This window comes from Ambystoma mexicanum, chromosome 12, assembly GCF_040938575.1.
Source record: "Ambystoma mexicanum isolate Mex_15411 chromosome 12, UKY_AmexF1_1, whole genome shotgun sequence".
Lineage (NCBI taxonomy): Eukaryota > Metazoa > Chordata > Amphibia > Caudata > Ambystomatidae > Ambystoma > Ambystoma mexicanum.
The window spans coordinates 1,146,390,689-1,146,411,918 of record NC_090936.1 but is presented as its reverse complement, the minus strand read 5'-3'; positions in this window follow the sequence as shown (position 1 = coordinate 1,146,411,918).

Sequence of the window (21,230 nt, the reverse complement as noted above, 5' to 3'; positions counted from 1 at the left end):
ATTCGGAGGTTGGTGCTAGTCATGGCGCTATTAGCGCCATGACTAGCACCAATACCGGTACTGCCACTTACGTTGGCGGTATGGATACTTACCGGTCAATTCCACCCTTTGCGGGACCGGTAAGTCCCCATTTGAAATGGCATTCCCCATTCCCATTTGAGCCCCCATAGGGCTCAATGGGAAGGCGACAATAACAGTACCGTAAATTACGGTACCGTTATTGACCCCGGTATCCCTTTGCGGGTCCCGTCCTTAACGCCTGCTGAAACCAGGCGTTAAGGGAAGGACCCGCAAATGGACTTCGGAATAGGCTGGAAAGGGATTACCGGCACCAGTGTCATTACCGGTGCCCGATATCCCTTTGCGCCCGGGTCGTAATGACCCCCTAGGTCTCTCCCTCTCCTGGGAGTGTTGAATCTGGGTGTTCTCGCAGTGCGTTGCCACTCCCCTCCGCTGTCCACTGATACGTTTTATATCTGATAAGGATTCAAGAACAGGAAATTGACAGACTCGAACAGAAGCATCTTGCACATTCGCAAAGTCAAGGCCCATAGGGACAAAATAGGTAACAATTAAGAAAGTTATACCTTGATAACAGACAGCTGACTAAGATAGCATTGTGATGCTGCATTGGTGCAGAACTTCACAAATGCCATAGAGTAGAGTGAAGGCATTTTCTAAATGGGTACAGATATCTCACTTTGAGGTGCAAAGACCCATCTGATGTAGTTTTACATAGGAGTTCTACCTCGAACGAACAAAGTGATTCACTAGCTCTCACTGTTCCAAACAGCGGATATGGTGAACTCACATGTGCAGGACCGCAATTTTACTTGGTTTACTTGCTAGATGTATAGCTCAGTTACTAGGATGAAAAAGAAGGGGAAAGCAGGAAGTCCAGCAGACTTGCCAGTTCATTCAAGCTGGAGGGGTTCGGGAGGGGTGCAGAGCAGAGCAGCAGCAGCAGCAGCATACAAGCGACACAGCCAGTCCCAGCTAAGCAGAACTCGCCAACCGAAGAAGGAGCTGTTTCATTTGTAGCACACTCCTCTCTAAACGTGAGTGACAAGTGGAAGCTTGCTTGGTGGTTGGAGACTGATGGCATATAGTATAGTATAGAATAGCATGGTGTAGTGTAGAGTAGTTTAATGAGAGATATAGGTTACTCATGCATTTAAACTAAAACCACTGCTTACAAACTCAACCATGGTCTTTGCCCACATGGCAATCTTGTTCATAGGTGTGATGTTATGTTATGTCATATCTGCTTTTGCTTAGCTTGTTTAATGAGAATAAGAACCCTCGGAAGATAGGGGCTCATATTAAATGCATTAACATGATAACTCCTGTGTCAAGTGTATAATTCAGAGTAAAGCGTTAGAGTGGTATCTCTTTGAGTCTAAGAACTTTACAATTCCTGACTGTATATGTTTAATCATGTCGAAGAGCACATGACCTAGACATGCCTGTCTTTTAGTGCTAATACACAGCCTAGGGTGAGTTTTGACACAAATGACTGATGACCAGGGGTCTGTTTTCACAGCCTCACACAAGGTGGAGATAAGAGGCGCATGGTCATACCTAATCATAGGCAATCAAGGCACTTCTTTTGTTCCCTCACTCTCCCCTCTTGCCTCTTCACACCCTCTAGGCTGCTCCCAATCGCTCCCATTTTGCCTATCCTATCCCTCTCACTAAGTCTGGTAGAAAAAAGTTCAAGAGGGATATCCTGGTCTCATACCCAGGCTTTCCTATCACTGATACCTACATCAGCGCTTCCTCCAGACAGACTCTCACTGACATCCTATTTGTCTTTTCCTCTCCAGGCCTATGGACCCCTCATCTGGTCTCTGTTCTCTCTCCTTTCTCCTCCTCTCCCATTAATGGTGGCATCTGGTGGGAGGCCCTCTTGGCCTACTTCTAATCCTCTAAGACCATCATCAATGTCCTTTTAAATGGTGCCGTCATGGTTGAGGGCCCTCAGCTGAATCTCCTCCTTCTTGATAAGCATCTCCCACATCTTATCAACTTTCTCCCTTCTCCTGCTACTCCTTCTACCACCGCTCTGGTTCCTCTGCCACCATCATCCTCCTGCTCTGCCTCCGCTCTGGCACCCCCCCCTTTGGCCCTCCTTTGGCCCATATGACACCTTCATTTATTGCCTCTGCCCACTCTCAGGCCCTTCTGCCGCTTCCATTGGGTGTACCTCACCCTTGTACCCCACCCCTGAAGCCTTTCAAAAGTGGCATCCTGCTCCACATCGTTACTCTCAACTCTCGCTCTGCTGTCAAACACTCCTATGACATCTGCTACCTCCTTGAAGACCTTGACCTCGATGCCCTCGCACTTACCGAGACTTGGTTCATGGCCAGCTCTGTCACAAGTTTTGACACTCTCCTCCCAGATAGCTACAAGATCCTCTCCGGGCTCAGAACTGACCGGCCCGGAGGTGGAGTTGTCCTGATCTTTCATGAGTGGGTCCCTGCTCCTGTCAGTCCTATGCAGGCCATTTCCTCCTTTGAACGCCTGGTCTGCAGGCTCTCTCTCTCTCTTCTGGCCTCTCTGTGACTCTGGCCACCATCTAAAGGCCACCTGGCCAGGTCACACTCTTCCTCTCTGAATGGGCTGACCTCTCCTCTTCTCTCCTTTCCTTTACCTCTCAACTTCTCCTCCTTGGAGACCTCAACATCCACCTGGATGCTTCTAATTGCTCCTCCTTCTGCAACCTTTGTGAATCTTTTTCTCTCTTTATTCTACCCTCTGGCCAGATACACCTTGGATGTTCTCATCCCCTCAGACATCCCCCTCTCTAACCGTCTTACTACTCCTCTCTCTTGGACTGACCACTTTCTGCTCACCTCCCACCTGAAACTTCTTGTCCCCCAGGTAAGGCCCTCCCGAGCACTGCCACCCTCCTACTCAGTAAAACGGCCCATGAAGCGAGTGTCAGTGGATGCCTTTGCCTCAACTTTCTCTGCTCCTCCTACTCCAGCAGCTGACTCCCATACTGGCAGAGCCCTCTCTAACCTGCATCTTTCCATCTCCAACACCTTGGACATCCTTGCCCCTGTCATGAGAATCCGTCTGAAGCCTACCTCCAAGTGGAACTCTTGGTATGGCTCTGACCTCGCCGCCCTGAAACGCAAGTGCAGTGTGGCTGAGAGGAAGTAGAGGGCTCATCCTCTGATAGACTAGCTATCGCCTGCTCCAAAGGCAATGCAGACTCTGTCTTCTCGAAGAAGAGGGACCATATCTAAGCCTGTGTCTCTGCAGCATCTACCAACATAGCTGAAATCTTTAAAATCTGCAAGGAGCTGGCCAATCCTACTGCAGTCTCCACCTCTCCTGTTCCCTCCCAGCCCCTCTGTACAGCTCTGGCCTCTCATTTCACCACTAAAACTCAGGACATCCTGTTCTCGCTTTCCTCCTCCTCTATCTCTCCCTCTACCTCTCCCAGGCCCCCTTTGGTCGCCTCACCCTCTCCTCTTCCTTTCTCCTCCTTATCTCTGACAACACCTAATGATGTTTCCAGACAAGTCCGATCTATGGAAGGGTCATGCAAACAGGTGCTCCCCTGCTCCTCCAGAACTATTAAGGACCACTATTCCACCCTCGCACAAGCCTTGGCCGATTTCTGTAATCATTCTTTCGCCACTGGATCTTTCCCCTCTCCCCTCAAGCACTCCCTTGTGCACCCCCTCCTAAAAAAGCTTTCTGCTGATCCTACGTGTCTGGCAAACTATTGTCTGATTTCTATCATTCCTTTCCTGGGCAAACTCCCGCAAAAGCTGGCCATCTCCCAGCTTACTCTACACACAGAATCTGTTAGTAGTCTCCATGACCATCAGTCTGGCATCAGAGCAGCCAGAGGCATGGAAACTGCTCTCCGGAACACCTGTGAACATCTGCTCTCTAATCTTGATTCCAGCTCTCCCTCTGTCCTCATCCTCATTGACCTCTCCTCTGCCTTTGACCAATCGAATTTGTGCGAACTTGGGCATCACGGATCAGGCCCTGCCATGGCTGGCCTACTTCCTCCTACAGCGACCCTCCCATGTCCAGCTTGGGTCCTTTCTCTCCACCACCTCTTTCTCCACATGTGGTCAGTGGCAGAGTAAGGAGGGGCAAAGGGGTCGGTTGCCCCCCTGGCTCCGACCCTCATGCCCGGTGCACCCGCCCTATTGGGCCCTGCTCCCGCAGAGCTGGCAGACGAGCACCGGTCCGACATGAATTTGCAAAATGCAAATCCATTAACATTATTTTTTTTTAACTCGCCACACTTGTGCTGTGGCACGACACTGCTGCAGCCCTTGCCTGCTCTGAACCCGGGCCGGGGATGATGTGTTTGTTTAGAGTTACAGTTACATTTGGTGCTGAAAATCACACTTTGTGTAAAACTTGCAGACTTCCCCGGGCCCGCCCCAGACCATCTGGAACCTGCCGCCTCAGTTACTTGTCCTGACAACATCAAGACAGCAACAAGCTGGGCCTGGGGATGGGTGGGGCATGTTTCACAATGATGCATTACCTTCATCTCCTCCAGGACATTGTGGATGGACACAGACAGGGAGGCCAGGGGCACATTTCAGAGAGCCACCCCACGGCAACCACCTATGGCTGGCTGTCGGCCCTTGTTAAAGGTCCGGGCGGGGGGGCTTAAGCTAGTGTGGCAAGGGGTAGGGTTCTCATGTGAGGGCCGGCGGCCTGGGAGCCCTGCCGTCCCCTTCCCCCTACTAACTAAAACCTTACTGCCAGTTAGTTTCAGCCGGCCCTAGGCTAGCAGGCCGCCGCCAACTGCAGACTCCCCGGGCGCCATCCCAGGTGGGGGGGGGGTAAATGGGAAGGAGAAGATGACACACAGATACAAACATGACAAAAGGTGGGTCAGTGTCACAGGTCCCAGGATCAAAAGCGAGGGACAATAGAACAATGGGGAGGCCACAATGGACAGGTTGAGGGCCTCCCCTCTGGGATTTTCGCCTGTGTGTGCATTGGCACTCAGGCGAGTTTTGCTGTATATAAAGAGCCCTTTCATACATTTTACCCAATCCACACCACGGAGAGGGGGCTGAGCTTGGATTTGGAAGGAAAGGAGAAAAGCTTTTGCATTTGTATTTGTTTTCTTTATATAGTGCAGCCAGGCCCGACGGCAACCGGGCGCATATCTTAACAGTACATTACATAGCAATGACATATAATCACAGTGGTAAAAACAATTGTGGCAAAGTTACAATTAGCGTTACAAATATCATATGCATCAACAAGAGAAGTAATGTGTGGGAGCTATACAGTATCCCAGCAGGCACGTAAGGAGTCAAGTTATACATAATCCAGAAGATGGTTGTTATTGTGAGGTAGCTAGCCAGAGCTTGGCTTTGTGTTTGAATAGGTTGAATGAAGGTAGATTTCTAATGGTGAGTGGTAGGGTGTTCCAGCAAGGACTGGGAAGCTAATGCCTCCAGCTGTTTGGAGCTTGTATCTAGGGATCACAAGACCCTGGGTTTGTGCGGATCTGAGTGCCCGCGATGGGATGTGATGGGTGAAGCGAGAGGCTAGATATATGGGGACCTGATTGTTTATGCATTTGTAGGTGAGGGCCAATGCTTTCAAAGAAATCCTTTGGGCGACTGAGAGCCAGTAAAGGCTCTTCCTGGTTTCAGAGATGTGAGCTGATGTGGGGATGTTAAGGGCAGCTCTAATGGCATTGTTTTGGGTAATCTGAAGTTTGTTGAGGTTACACTGGTTAGTGCCTTGATACATTGCATTACAATAGTCCACTTTGGGGGGTGACCAAAACAAATGGATATTACGTTTTAACCCACAAAACTCCAGTCACCTTTGAAGAAACACTTCAGGAAAAACCTGTTCTGGCTAGGGCAGGAAACTTCACAATTAAAAGCTCTACTTCCATCTGGAAGTTGCACCTACCAGCGAACAACCCTCCAATGCTGAGGGCATCATCATTCCCTGTTCTGCAGACATGATGGCATGAGTTCAGAGATTTCAAAGAAGGCAAAATGTGGCTGAAGCATGACAAGCAGGTGTGAGCCCTTCCTGAAACCACTTCAAAGAGCAAACTGCCAATTTCAAAGAGACTCATAAAAACCCTCTGGTCGCAAGCTGACCCAGGGGAACGGATGGCTGTGGCCCTCCCACAGCTGGAACAAGACACTCCCAATTGACATTAAAAGACTGATTTCCTTTTTAGGCATTTTGCACAGCAATCGGAATGAGGATTAATTTAATTTCATGCTATTTTTCATGTAATTTCCAGGTGGTTTTAAAGATATAAATTGCATTTTCCTGGGACTTTGGGTACTGTAATGGCCAGTTAGATTAGGTTTCTGGCTGATCTAAACATGGGACAAATATGACAGTTGGTGAAAAGATGGAAAATGAAATCATGAGCATGCTTGATTATTTGCAGATTCATAACCATTGTATATTTTATGAAAAGGACAGAAATTTGCCAAATGGTCATGCTACATCGTACGGAGTTGGTGATTGGCTCACCTAATTCCTTATGACCATAATCAAACTAGCCCCTGCCATGTGAAACATATATTCGGTTTTAGCTGAAGGTGTGATGCATTTGTATTTGTATTTGTTTTATTTATAGAGCGCAGCCAGGCCCAAGGGCAACCAGGTGCATATCTTAACAGTACATTACAGCAATGACATATAATCACAGTGGTAATAACAGTTGTGGCAGAGTTACAATTAGCGTTACAAGTATCATATGCATCAACGAGTATAGTAATGTGCGGGAGCAATACAGAATCCCAGCAGGCACGTAAGGAGTCAAGTTATACATAATCCAGAAGATGGTTGTTATTGTGATGTAGCTAGCCAGAGCTTAGCTTTGTTTTTGAATAGGTTGAATGAAGGTAGATTTCTAATGGTGAGTGGCAGGGTGTTCCAGAGCTTGGCAGCAAGGACTGGGATACTAATGCCTCCAGCTGTTTGGAGCTTGTATCTGGGGATCACAAGACCTTGAGTTTGTGCGGATCTGAGTGCCCGCGATGGGATGTGGTGAGTGAAGTGAGGGGCTAGATATATGGGGGCCTGATTGTTTACGCATTTGTAGGTGAGGGCCAGTGCTTTCAAAGAAATCCTTTGGGCAACTGAGAGCCAGTGAAGGCTCTTCCTGGTTTCAGAGATGTGAGCTGATCTGGGGATGTTAAGGGCAGCTCTAATGGCATTGTTTTGGGTAATCTTTTAAAAGCCACCCCACACTGCCCAGCCCAGCAGCAGCGAAGCCTGAGCCAGAGTCACCACGCATCACCCAGTGCCCCGTTGCCACTTGCAGACACATAGGTGCTGCTGCCAGCCAGCAGAATTTGAAATTCGGCAGGTGGAATCGAGAGAGCGGAGAGTGAGTTTGTCCGCCCGGGACCGGGAGTGAGACAGGCCAGAAGAGAGACGAGCAGCTGCCTGCATCATGTCATCACGCACCACAGAGCCAGAGCCGGAGCAAATGTAAATTACTAGTGTGTGTGTGTGTGTGTCTGCTGCTGTTTGCGCTGCCGGCGCACATGCCCACAGTTGCAAATCGCTATTCATTCCTTTTGTGACACTGTTAGTACTAGTAGCTAGCCTATTAACCAAGGGGGATTTATGATAAATTGTGTTGCAAATTGTGTATTTTAAAGAATATTTATGCAGCAACACTAGTCAAAACGACTAGCTGCCTGCAGTCCGCAGAGTGAATTAACTCATCAAACTGGGCCAAATTGGGAGGGTCGGGTCGACTCTGTCAGTCTGCCCATAAATGTGTCTCGGGCACAGTGGTGAAAGGTGGGTGGCCCAGGCCCACAGTCTGTCGCAAATCCCTATTCACATTCCTTTTGTCAAAGACTGTTTGAGTACTAGCAGGCCAGGGGCGAGGTATTTGATAAAATGTGATGCAAATTGTGCACTTTAAAGAATATATATACAGTAATAATGGTCCAAACTACTAGCCGCATGGTGAAGTAACTTATCAAACTGGCCCACAAATAAGTGCCTATGCCCCACTTTGACCCAGAAAACTGGCCCATGCAGATAGTGCTCATTTGCTTTATTTTTGTTCTATTGTAGCTATATATGACTATTTATTTTGTCACTAAAGCATGCTGTCAGCTGAGCTTGCAGGAGCACATTAGTGTCCCACATTCTCGCCACCTCGTTCCCAAGCCTTAATGCAATTTCAATCTCAGCTCCATCCAGTTTGCAAAAATGAGTGGAAATTCAGATACTGTGTGGTAGTATAAAAACGCCTTTTCCATTTATAGTTTAACAGGGCAGGCATCAGTAAAATTGCTGTGAGCTAAAACATAGTTCCTGCTTTCAATTAGCCCACAAGAATGTGGTTAACCTGGTGTCAACGGAGACCTACCAGCACCAGTCATTACGTTTGATTCATCGATCCAACCTGAACCAGTGGCATACAAACATACCTGGATGACATTAACTTTCGATTGAAAATGAGTAAAGTATGGCAAAACTGCAAGACATTTGAAGCATAATAGGTCTATATAATAGACAACAGAAATTGAAGTGTGTATAAATTATATTTGTGTTTAGATAGTAGCTCCTTAATCATAGAGGTTGCTACAGTGCTACTATGCTGAGTATCCACCACAAGGTCAAATGGATAGCAAATCTGTGTTGCTTTCCTTCTCTTTCTGCAGAAGTAGGGAATAGAGCAACATCATATATCCAGAGTCATAAAAACCCAAAATGTCTGGAGCCACACGACAAAAACAGGTCAGCAAAAATAAACTTGCTGAAGCAGCAAAATCCTCTCAAGATATTTTGTCTACTTTCAAGATCAAGCCCCAAGGTTCCACTGACAAGCAGTAGCAAAGGTATGTTATTGCCCATTCAAGTAATACCAACATTTGTAACCACTACATAATGTTATTGTAATTACAAGATGCTTTCAATCCTTGCTTTCAGGACTCAGCAGCAAACCCCCCTTCATTCTGTCCCCCATGCTTCTGGTGATAAACATCTGTCTACTGCGTCTCCTTCTACCATGATACATTCCACAGATCACCCATCATGCACTGACATTCCTGAGCATCCACAAGGATCTACTGAATCTACAGAGGTTCTGACTCCTGATCACTCAACAGACACTGTTACCCAGCCTGATCACTCACCAGACACTGTTACCCAGCCTGATCACTCACCAGACATTGTTACCCAGCCGGAAGTTAAGCTTGGTTGCATAACTGCTAATTGCACAGAAACTGTTGAAGATACCGATGTTGGCACACAAGTAGTACAAGAAGACATGAATACTGAGGACATTGAAGAATGCAGTGGGAATGTAAAAATGCAGGTCACAGTTGACATGCAACAAGATTACCCAACATACCTCTTTCTGAGCAGGGCAATGTCTACACCTTTAGTTCGAGCACTTCTTGCAGGTAGTCATTGTCAGCCTGGATTAAAAGATGCCTTTAAATAATGTGCATATGACTCCAATCTTTGAAGACTTAACCCAGAACGGTATAAAAAGAAAGTTGTAAGTGGATTCTCTGTAGTAAGGTAGTGTTTAGAGTATTCTCCTAGAAGCAACTGTGTTTTTTGCTTTGCTTGTTGGCTATTTGCCGAAAAAAGAAATGAGCCCTTTTCAAATGTTTGGTCTGATCCTAGCTGCAGTTTTTCCAATTTTAAAAAAGGAACAGAAAAAATTGTAATGCATGAACATTCCAAGATTCACTGCAAAGCTGAAAAACAGCTACAAATAGCCAACTTTCGAATTAGCCACGATAGAACTATTGTTTTTGAGCTCATAAAAGCTTGTTATAGCCACAAACTTAAGTAAATGGTAGTGACCCCTTGGCCAACCCCTCTCTGACCCGACTGGAGCACCGCGCAGGGCACAGTGGCTGGAGCGCCCTCCTGAGTGCCACTTTGCCCCCCGGGCCCTAAAACCTGGCTCCCCCACTGCATGTGGTGTCCTCCAGGGCTCTATCCTCTCACCCTGGCTCTTCAATGTCTATCTGGCCCCTTTGGCCCACCTGATCTCCACCTTCTCTACAAACTTTCAATGTTATGTGGATGACAATCATCTTTCTTTCAGGCTTCCCTCAGCCTCCTCTCCTTCCTTGCTCATTCCTGATTGTCTATATGTGATTCAGGATTGGTGCATCTCGAACAATCTCTGCCTTAATGCCAGTAAAACCAAGATCCTTGTCATTGAGACCCCTGCTCCTGCTTTCCCTCTCTCACTCTAGCTGCCCTCCTTGAGCCCTCTTCCCTCACCGTCCTGTGAGGCAAAACACCCTGGTGTCAACTTTGACTCCACTCTCATTTCAAGCTGCACCTCCTCAGAGGTATTTTACCTTTTCTCACCTTACCCTAGAAGCTCATTGTCTCCAAAGCCCTGGTTCTCTCCAGGCTGGACTACTGCAACAGCCTCTTTCTCAAACTTCCTAAGTTTACTCTTTGCCCCCTGCAATTAATTCAGAAAAGGACTGCAAGACTTATCCTTGACCTCAAGCCGAGGGACCTCATCTCTCCTGCTCTGAAATCTTTCCACTGACTACCGGTGGCGGCAAGGATAAAGTCCAAGACCCGCTGCATCGTCCACAAGGCTTTCTGGGGCCGGGGTCTTCACTATATTCAACTCTCTCTGCCTAAAAACCTTCCTTCTATAGCCCTTCGCTGAGCTACCTCTAACTCTTTGAGGGTCAGACGCTTCTACAGGAGTGGGGGTGTGGTAGATCTCTCTCCTCTGCAGGTGCCTCCCTCTCAAAGGCTTCCCCACCCCTCTCAAACTTGAGCTGGACCACCTGAAGTTCCAGAAGCGGCTCAAAACCTTCAATTTCTACTTTGCCTTCTTTCTCTCGCTTCCTTGCTAACTTACCTTTCTGCGGCACCGACTGGTTGCTTAGTACCCCCAGAGTCTCACTGGGCACTAGGCTCCTCCATGACCTGCCTTCCTTGCCCTGCCTCCTGGCCTACCACGCACTTAAGGGCTGTAATCTGTAACCCTTACAGCCCCTCGGCCTCCTAGCACTTACCCAGAGCTGTGCTGCCCCTGGCTGCACTTACTCAGAGCCATGCCGCCCTGATTGCACTTCCCCACTACCTCTCCCATGAACTTCCCCCTCTACCTCCCCCCTACACTTCTCATTGTTGCACTTGCACAATCTAATGTCACAAGGCCTAGTAGGATCGTTTGTCTTGTCTCCCCTCTGTTTCGCCCTCCCAAAATGTTCGACGGCCGGGGATTTGGAAGAGGATATGGGGTTCTGCAGCCACAGGTGACTTATTAGTCCCTTCAGCCAAAGATGGATGATAGCGCATAGAGACAACCCCATAGAGGGCACAAGGCTGCCATGACACACTATAAGCATAGGCCATTGTCAGAGTGCATCAGCTGCACCTCCTGAGCGAAAGCATGACCTGATTATTACTTTGGGAGGGAGGAATTAACACCTCCCATAAATCACCAGTTTTTCTCACTGAGGGACTGCCGATCCGAGCTCCCCCCCCCCCAAGCTCCCTGCACAATCATGTCCTTCTATAAGTGACGGGGGTGGCGGGGCATCAACCCAGAAAAGACTATCCTGGTGAGGAGAGGGTGGAGCTGAGAGGGAGGTCAGAAGTCAGACAATGAAAGAAAGAGGAATGTAAGAAGGCGAAATATGGTGGAAACAGAGAGAGAGAGAGAGAGAGAGAGAGAGAGAGAGAGAGAGGGAGAGAGGGAGAGAGAGAGAGAGAGAGAGAGGGAGAGAATGAGTTCACCAACATGAAAGAAAGAGAGGGAGAAAGAAAGGAGGGATTAGTAACAAACATGGCAAAGAAATACAGTGGGTGCAAGAAAGTGACAGAGAAGAGCCGAGAGAAAGGCAGAAAGAACGGGTGAATGAAAGAAAATGTAAAATAAAATAATATAATAGAAGCGAATGGGAAAGAGCGTGATCATAAAAAAAGCAGAAAGGAAAGAATGAGAGAAAAGACCACTAGCGGCAATTAAGAGCATGAGTAAAGATCAAAAAGATGATACAAAAGAAATTTGAGATGGAAAGAAAAAAAATGAAAGAAAACCATCTCAGTGACCAATGACTGGAAAAAGAGGCCATCAGAAAGCAAGAGGAAGCAGACAGTAGACAATCTGCAGAGTGATGGCGGGGAGAAGATATCCACAGTTAGGTGGTCAAGGAGGTACTACTTTTAAGTACATATCAATATAACTTTATTTAAATGTCAATTATTTAAGGATTTTGGGGAGGGTTTGTGGTATGGGGGCAAGAAATTGAGAGGGTGCATTGTAGCATTTCGCTCTAGGCACAATTTCTTTCTGTGAACTGGTCTACATATGACTTTGGCCTCCATTTCTTTGGGGTTGTAAGTTCCAAGTTCTATCTTCTGCTCTTGGCCAGGGGTCTGCTCCCGGCTGTGGTTCCCTGTTTCTCTTTCTGTGTGTCGAGGGCCCGCCGCTAACGAGATGCCCCGCTCAGTCCTGTCCTCTAGTTCTGCAGAGAGGCGGTCTAATAGGGAGAAGCCTATGTCATGTCAGCTCAGGTCGTTCTGCATCTTGCTAGACTAGGTCATACTGATGAAACCTCCCTGCTGTGGCAATTGGCTTATTAGTCTACTTCTGGGTGCTTGGTCTTTCTTAGGTGCTGCTAGTGTCAATCCATCACTGTCATGCTGGCTCGGGCGTGCGAGGAAATTACTCTTGAGCTCTGTATGCACAATTAAATGAGTGCTATATAAGATCATAATCTAACAAAACGGAGACACATACTATGCTTAGACATCTGTATGGCTATGGGTAGAAGTATTTCCTCAATGCTGCTGTTAGTTTTAGTGCAAATGCAAGGATACACTAGAGCGAATTCACAAGAAGAAAGCCCCATTTGAAAACTGTAAGGTTTGAATTAGGTACATTAGGTGAAAGGGTTTACTATATTCTAGCTTCAAAAGGGATGGAGAGCAGGAACATTATTGCAAAGTGCCCTTTTCTTCCCTTCGTGATCTGCCTCCCAGAACGTCATTGTGTGAATGTACCGTTTGTGTTCTTTTAAATTGTAGTAGCAAAAGCGCAGTATAAATGAAAATAAATGAAAATGTTAGGAGGGCCTAAAACATACCAAGCTAAGAGGTGGGTAATTAAATCTAGAAAAAGACTACTTCAGGCTGGAAGCTAGACATGTCTTTCTAATCGTAAAGGGCTATGAAGTCTCTGCTTAGACTGGTTCTGAAGGTGGTTGGAAGCTCATGTCTGCAAAGCTGTGACACACGCCACTTAATAATGTGGTTATCACATTAGTATGAGGACAGTACATAGAGCAAGGCAAAACAATGTGCCTGCTGTGCCATGTGCCTGCTGTGCCATGGTCACACCTGGACCTTTGCACGTCTCTGAATCAGGTATTTCTTTATGTTTTACCACTGGCAGTGACTGGTTCGATTGTCAAAGTTCGAAATCCATTTGTGATTTGGTGTTGAGTGAGACTGTTAAAAGACAATTTTGCCCATGTCAATTTCCTATATTTCCAATTGAAAAAGTATAAAAGTTGACTTCCACAGTTGAAAGTTGAGACTTTTATTATTTTTTTTAACTTTTTTTATTGTAATTCGAGGTTGCCCCATCCCCTACCCCCATTTCCCCTCACTGCAGGCATTAGTACAAGTATGGCAGGTTCGGAAAAACTGCGACGAAGCAGTGGTAACTATCCTACTACTGCATTATTGCTGCATTAGCACCCTGCCGTACTACAACTCTGGTAATGAGGCGGAGGAAAAACATCCAGCAAAATGCTGGCGGTAATTCCGTTGCCTTACTGCCAAAAATCAGCAAAATCGTCGGAATTGCCGCTGGTGGTAATTCCATTGAAATCCCCATGGCCATAGATAAGGATTAACAACACATACCACCACTTGCAATCCGATGGTAATTTTTCCAGACAAAGCAGCGGTAACAGTAATTCCGTTTGGTGGTATCACAGCAGATTTACTACTAGAATACCTCCAAACTTGTAATGAGGCCCAAGTGTTTGACATACGTAACTCCCTGCGACAGGACCCACTATGTCTTACTGTTATCATAAACATAAACCCTTATACTTACCTTGCTCTACTGAACTGGTAACTTTGGGCGCGAAAGTATAATGACTAACTTGACCTCTGTTTGACGCCCAACACCACATACAACTCACTAGAAGATGTTATGAAATGTATATGAATGTTCAAAACATACTCATAACAAACTGCAAAGTATAACATTACATTACTGTAAATTCAGAACTGCACATTAACACACAGTTAACCTAATAGGGAAACTTCACCCTCGTGTCCACAAAGCAAAAGGTTGCATCTTTGTAAATCCTAACTGCGGGTTACGTGCTGTTAACCCCATGGAAAAGTCAAGCCTCATGTCCACAAGGCAAACAGTTTGTACTTTGGTTGCACTTGAGCAACACAGAATTGGGTTTCCTGTTTTAGGGGTTTATTTTGATTTACTTCTGGGGTGTTTTTCCATTGCTTTCACAAACTGTAAGGATCTGTGTTCATCAGTGCTTTCTCGTTTGTCCACTTAAAAAAATCATGGATAACTGTTTTTTTCAGTGTAAACACAGACATATTCTTGTATTGTTTCATTGCGTGCATAAGTAGGGTGATGTCTCCCAGAGCAAGATGTTATGAAGACTTTCCGGAGAATAAAGATGAATGTGTTAATCCAGTAATATCTAACATTTCTACAAGTCAAAATTATTGTAAATAATGCAATACTTTTTCATGGACTCTTTTCCCTTCCTTGCCCCTTGTCTTCCCATGAGAACTTTGATTTGTGAAAACGACCTGTCTACATTGTAGAGGCTTCTATTTTTAGCAGATAAGACATAAGGCCTCATTATAACCCAGGAGATACGGGGTTAACGGCGCCAGTAAAGGTGCCGGCGCCGTCAACCCTGTGCCGCCTGATTACGAGGTCCCCTCGCGGGACTCGGTCTGCACATCTGGTTTCACCAGAAGTGCAGAGCGGGTCCCGCGAGGCGAGGAGGGAGCAAACAACGGGCCGCTCGTAATCGGCCGGTTGTTTGCTCCCTCTCCCATTCTTATTCAGCCCTATAGGGCTGAAATGGGAATGGGGAAGGTCTGGGCCCGGGTTCCTAGAAGGAGGAATTACCGGGCCCTCCGAACTCGGAATGGCCCGGTAATTCCTCATTCTGGGAACCCGGACGCGATTTCGGCGGCAGCCATGCCGCCAATAGCGGCAGGCTACCGCCGAGATCGTAATGAGACCCATAGTGTGATAAAAGAATTTGCCCGGGAACACTCACTTTGGTGGAGATAAGGATTATTTTGGATGCTCTACGTTGCCACAGGGGGTTGGGAGATGACAGTGACACCAACACCGTGGCCTCACGCGAGCTTCGTGCATGAAAGCCTCACACAGCTTTTCTTATAAAGCCGACAGGCAGCGGACACTTTGCAGCTCTCCTCCAGACAGAAACACATACAGAGGGTCTGTAGCCACATACACTGACACATCCATGTTAAACCATTTGTTGTAAATACAAATATTTGTCAGTGGTCAAGGGCTATTTTGAGGAATTCTAGCCAATTTTAAGACATGAATTGGCAACCACAAACATGTCTCAAATTTGTCTACAATGCCTCAAAATAGCTCTGACCACATACAACAACAAATATTTATGTTTTACATAGAAACCAATTTAACATTCAATGTGCAGCGTTTTGAATAAGGTAATGGGACAGGAGACGAAGCAATGGGAGAAAGCAAACAAGCATACATGGGGTGGAGTAGGGCCCTTTTCCTATTATCTGCCAATCCCCCTCACCAGCCACCCCTTCACCCCAAACATCCTCCCATTCATGCTCACACAAAGGCACCACTGGAATGAGGGGAAACAGTGTTTTTCAGTTTAACCCTGGGAGGCACTTTTTCTTCCAGGGGTATTTTTCCGGTGTTTATCGGATTTCACTGAAAACAGGAAAGCCTACTCCTAAATCACCCCATAACTCTTCTATCTCTCTACATGTGGTGTTCCCCAGGGGTCTAACCTCTCTCCCTGGCTCTTTAACCACTACCTGGCACAAATGTGCACTATAACTCAGAAAGGTCACATGTAAGGAAAGAAAAAACACACCAGGAATTTTACAAACTGCATACCTGGCTCCTAAAGCCAAATACATATACCATAGGAAAATTGGATGGGGGAAAGGCCACAACAAAAACACGCGAAAAGGTAGCACAAACAACGGCCTAAAACACAGTTAACACATTACCATCCAAGGAAATAACCTCACCCCCTACACATGGGCTACAACATAAAAACATGCTACATAGACCAATAAGAAACAGGCCCAAACAAAATTCCCCAATAACTACTGTGGCTAACCCCAGCCAAACTGACGAGATCCATAGAACACCTCCATAGCTGAAAGTCAAACTGCTTCCATTTCGGAGAATTGCTCAGACTTCGATTCCAAGCCTCTGGGGCACACCAATCTCTACCGCTACTCACTCCACTCTTCGACACTATCCTGGGCAGGATTCTCTGCTGAACACCACACTCGTTACTGCACTCCCTGCTTAACAATACAGGGACGAACTCACTGGCATCATCTCTCACCTTAGTAGAGAAAAGAACCCTTGTTACTTCTACCATAACGTTTGGGGGGCCACGGCTTCACGCATAGCAATGCCCTGACGCGTACACAGGGCATGTTCTCCTTTGTTAACGTGACGTCACAATTTCATTTTTGATGACATTCTTGATACAGGGACTGGTGTCTTTTACCTCTGCTAGGCTACCCTTAAAGGAGCATGTCCTGTCTGGCCGGTCCCAAGCACCCCTCCCAGCTCAGCGGGAACACACCATCTGGTAGGGCGGGGACGCCAAGTCTGGCAAACAGCTGAAGTTTGTCCTTTGCCTCGCTCTGACCCACTGAAGCAAAGGAACTCTATGGGGCACTGAAATTGAATGTGGCTGTACTGCACAGGCCTGCTGGGAAGCACTGAACTGCTCATGCAAGATGCAAAGTCACACAAGGTTACAACTCCACCCTGGGCTATTGGCAGCATCCGGACCACATTCATGCCTGAGGGGTAGTGGGGGGTAATTTAGAAGTAAGTGGCCCTGAAAACCGTCTACTAGTGTCCCCCTGCCTGCCTCACAAATGGCCCTAACACTCTGCTACTAGTGTTGCTCTGCCTGCCCTGTCATCAATGGACTGGGCTGATGTTGGCTTGGGTGCTGGTTTCCCCAGCCCCTGAACTGGGACACCAACTGCCCATTCAACCTGCCATAAAGGAAGCAAGATGGGACTGGCCAGGACTGCTGCCTCAGACTCCTGCCTGAGGGAGGAGAAGAAGTGGCCCACACATCCTGCCACACTGGTTGGGGGGAAAAGGAAATAAGGAGCAGTGGCCCCTACCTGGACACCCTGTCATCTGTGTCTGGCCAACCAATATCTTGCTGTCTGACACCCGCCACCGAGCAGCTTGCAGCTCTGTATGAGTGCTTGTGCACCCTCCTGTGCCACCACAGTAAAGTGACACTCTGGCCTGGGGGAGCGTGGGGTGAGTAACATGCTGTCACCCCATGCCCTGTCAACCTCATTTGGTGCAGCCTAGACACCCTGCTACCCTTGTCTCGCTGCCTGCCCCAACATCAAGGGACTGACGGAGCTTGAATGTGACATAGCCTAGACGCCCTGCTACCCGTGTCTCGCTGCCTGCCCCAACATCCAGGGACTAAGCCGTTGTGGCCCCTGGTGCTCCCAGGTGCGGCTTTGCTGGTCTTTGAACTGTACCATCAACCAACCAGGGCCCAAGCTAGTGACTATCCTGAACGGACACTGAAGCAAAGTGAACTTGTCTCCTGCAGTCCTGCAAGTGCTCGGAGAATGGGTTTAGATACTGTGAGTCTGCATGTAGATTACGTTTAAAGTGGTCCCAGTTAAATGGACGTGAAGCTGTGCTCCTGTAGTTTGTAGGCATGCTCTAATTGGTGCCAGCAGCTAGCAATGGCATCATTCAGTGGTGGAAGTTCCATTTTCCCAGGTTAATAAAGGGTCTTGTGAAATGTGGGAGAACTGCCAACGTTCTACCGGCGGTTCGCCAACCACGACTGTCACCCGCTGATTTTGTTTCAAGTGTGTTGATATGTGTTTTATGTCTGCAACTACCTGAGACCCGATGTAGGTATCAGGGGCATATCCTACTAGTTGTCTACCCCATAATTCCCAAGTGGTATATGTATTGCCGTGTTGAAAACGGGGCGGGGGACCATTTATGTTTCAGCACCCTTTGGTTTGTTCGTTTTAGAAAAGGAAGAGTGTTATGTGTGACCCTGCCATGTGTATTGCCCCATTAAGAATGTGTGTCCCTCCCGTGTGTATTACCCTTTAAGATGGGCCATGACTGTGTCATGGCCCAAGCTAATAAAAGGTGCCGCTGCAGGCACGTGCATCTAAATGGGTGCAGACTCCCAAAGAGGAACGACTGAGTCCGCCTCTCATTTAGGCTTGCAGGCCCACACCGTATGAGCACGGGCCTGCATGCCATGATGCCGTGGGACTCTCGTGCCAGAAAGGTGGCTAGGGTCTGCATGGCTAACCCTGCCCCTGCATAAGACCAGGTGTCCCAGCAACCCTCTGAGGCACTGGGCCTCTAAGGTGCTGATGTCTGTAGCACTAAGTGGGCCAGCGTGATGCCAATAGCTGGCCCCCATAACAGTGGTCCCATTATTTGCGCTTGTCCACGTTTTGGTACGATTTATTTTTTTAATTTAATTTAATTATTAATTTAAAATATAATCAAAAACAAGACCAGAGCCCTTAACATGTGAGACCCCTTTACAATATGAATGCATAACAATGCACGCATTGCAAGAAGAGATAGGGGGTCTAAGATAAGTATCAAAACTGTGTTTGTGTAGTTTTGAACTAGTTACAAAAGCGACAAAATGCCACATATTAAAGCCTTTTGGGCACCTATTTGATTGCCAGGTCATTTTCGAATAATCCTGAAATGGCTTAAATCATGATTATTTCTGGAGCAATCATAGACATTTGATCCATGTCGCTTAGCAGATGGTAGCTTGATTTTGTTCATGTGAAAATGTGTCCCATTTTCGAATGCAGACCTTTACTTTGTATTTTGGAACCTGTGTCAGGCAACCATCATTTGTTCAGTTTACTTCTGCAGTCCAGCAAACTGCAAGTGGTCTGGATTTTTGGACCGAGCATCAAATTCCATATAGTGATTTATTTTGTCTGACCCGTTTGGAGGAAGTTGATATTTTAATAACTCTTCCTCCCGATTAATTATGTACATTTTGAATACATAAATCAAATAGTTGTACATTAGATTAATCAAAATAAAAGTGTGACTCTGATGGCCATGTGTTTTTTTTTTGGACATACATTGCGCAGCCAATCAGGTTCTGCCGATCGCAGGCTGAAACCTCTGATCTCATCCTGCGTTCCACGGAATCCGCCAGCTGCCTCCCTGCCCAGCAGTGCCTTCTTCCCCCTCCTAATTTTTTTAAAACTATTTCTCAACCCCCTGCACTGCCCCACTTTCCTGATTGTTGCTGCTGCCGCTTCACCGCCTCATGCTTTTCCAGGCTGCCATGGTAATGGAAGAGGGGCTCTGTATGGAGCCCAGCCTTCCATTACCATGGTGGCCATCTTAGCAAAGGATTTCCATTCATTGAACGGGGCGCACATGGCGTCCCGTTCAATTAATGAACATACTTTATTTCAACACCCCGGGTTGTGGCTTTGGTAATAAGGGGTGTTAAGAGAGACATCATCAACATTGAAAACGGACTTGGAAACCACGACGTGCTACCGGGCCACACAGCAACTGGCACCCACGTTGCTCTGGCCGTTAACTTGGGCAGCCAGTCCAGACATATGGCCCATGTAGGGTCTCCTTATGGATATTTGGCTGTATTTCCTGTGCAAGGGTCTTCTGGAAGGGTCTTCTGGAAGCAGTTTGCTCATTGAAGCTGCCTGTGAGCGCATGGACTCGCACAGAAATCTACCAACAAGCTGCAATATCGGCTCATTGCATGAACTCTACAGCTGTCAGAAGTGTCAATACCGCATACAATAACTGCTAAAGCCTCACCTATAGTGTTGCAGCTGTCAACACTGATATATATGTCCTGCAATTTACAGACATATCTTTATTAAGGTGAGTATTGTGACCAATCGAAACAGAAGAGTCCATTATTCACTTAAACAGGTTTCTTACTCAATCACTATAAAACATGCTTAACATTTAAAATTGTGGACATTATAATGTTCCCATAATGCTCTTTGCTTTTAAGCAAAACGCCAGGATTGGGTCCTATGAAGAGATACTATGCTGCACAACCTGGCTGGGGGCCACGCCCCTTGGCCCCGCCCCCTCCTTCCCTCATCCCAGCCCCTCCAAAGGGGTGACAGTTCCCCCAGTAAATTGTTTCCATTTCCAACACTGGTTATCTCCATTCATAAACACAGTAAATCCAACAGATTAAGTTTACTGGTAAGGCAGTTTCCGTCCTCATAATTGGATTTTCAGCAGGCCATATGGAGGAAAAAGCGCCAGCTAAATGCTAAATGCTGGAGGTGTTTCGGAATTCGGCGGTGTGGTAAAGTGATAGTCATTCTGTAACTGCCCCTTTTTTACCACACGATCATGCGTGTAATGGGGCTCGTGCATCAGTCCTGTGGCCGGCGGGAGTAAAGCCAGGAGGACTTGATCTAGGCCACAGTCTGTCTGTTATCTCTATTCAAGCGCAGCTTCCTCCCCTTGACTCTTCACCTCGGTGACCATGGCAACCCCTGCGCATCCTTACAGCAGAGCCCAGATCACAGACGTCCGCTGCCTGCAAATCCCAGCGCTCGAGGTTATTCCAGGTAACAACAACTTGTTATGATTTGGGAGAGATTTACAGCTCGGGCAAAAAACAAGAGCCTTTGCAGAGCGAGCACACACAATGAATGAGATTAATCCGCTAGAGCAAAGGTGCAGACATGGCACGAGACCACAGCTGACCTTCGTGTGTTCGCTCAGTGCAAACAGGGCCTGCTCGGGTTTTCTTTTCTCATTGACATGTCAGGTAACAAAAGACATGTGTAGAAATCGCGATATACCACACCGCCTGTGTGTTATACCCTTTAGGCTCATTAGTTTGCATGCAATACCATTGTTCTCTATGCGTCATATTCATGGTGGTACTAAAGCACCTGTACGC